The sequence below is a fragment of the Empidonax traillii genome, unplaced genomic scaffold (genome assembly GCF_003031625.1).
Source record: "Empidonax traillii isolate 1590-97213 ecotype Southwest subspecies unplaced genomic scaffold, ASM303162v1 scaffold1948:size84035, whole genome shotgun sequence".
NCBI classification, from domain to species: domain Eukaryota; kingdom Metazoa; phylum Chordata; class Aves; order Passeriformes; family Tyrannidae; genus Empidonax; species Empidonax traillii.
The window spans coordinates 55,560-56,686 of record NW_020957141.1 but is presented as its reverse complement, the minus strand read 5'-3'; positions in this window follow the sequence as shown (position 1 = coordinate 56,686).

Here is a 1,127-nt window from a genome sequence, read left to right as displayed (position 1 = left end):
AGCCACCGCAGGGAGCCCCTTCCCAACACCTCCTCCCCGTCCCGGCACCTCCTCCCTCACCATGCTGGATATTTTCATCCTGATGTTCTTTGCCATCATCGGCCTCGTGATCCTCTCCTACATCATTTACATGCTCTAGGGACACGCCGGGGGGGGGATGCGGCTCCGCATCGGCCTCGCAGCCCCAGCGCCAGCCAGGTGAGCTCCTCGTCCCGGTTTCTGGGACAGAACATGCTCAGGGAAAGGGGAGAGGGGTCACTTTGGGGTCGATTCTGCTGTTTTCAGGCTGCCTGGGCTGGAAGGAGGGCACGGGGAGGGGGTGATTTCATAAACCAGGCCACTCATCCCCGGCCATTGCGCGGCCCTGGTTTCTCCCCTGAAGGATTTCCCGGCCCCTTCCCACTTGGAAAAGCTGCCGTGAGCAGCACCAGCTCGTGGGTTTTGTTCCCGAGAGGGTGAGGGATGAGGCAGCAAGGAGGGACCCTGGAAATGAAGCAGCAAGGAGGGATCCTGGAAATAAACAGCAAGGAGAGATCCCGGCTGCGTCATCGCCCAGGAGGCAAAGGGGGGTCCCCCGGGGTGAACAGGGGGGGCTGTGGCTGCTCCCTGTGCTCCCACATCCCGGTATTTCCACCATCCTGGTGTCTCCCAGGGCTCCAGGCCCAGCTCAGAGCAGTCTCTCCTTTCTCTTCCACAGCCTCGTGTCCCTCGGAGCCTTCTGGAACAGCGTTAACCCCTGCGGAGCACGGAGGGGGAATGGGGAGGGGGCTGCGAGGGGACCCCCCCCTGTTGGGATCTGAGCCCCCTGTGTGGTGGTGGATCCCCTCGGGATGAGGTCGGTCCTCTGGGTTTCACTTTCGGGAGAGCATTTCTATTTTTAATGAGAAAAAAGGTGGAAGGAAATGGAATAAAGAGGAACGAGACGGTGTCCAAGGCTGGACTGCACCCCCTGCACCCGCGGGGATGGGGGGCACGGGGCTCCCTGGGGCAAATCCAGTGTCTGGGGAGAGATCCATGAGCCCTGGGAATGGTGGGAGATCGGAAAACCGGGATGAGACACCTCTGTGCCCCCCAGCACGAGCGGCAGCCCCTGGGGAGGGGTCCCTGATCCAGGTGTGTGTGTGGGG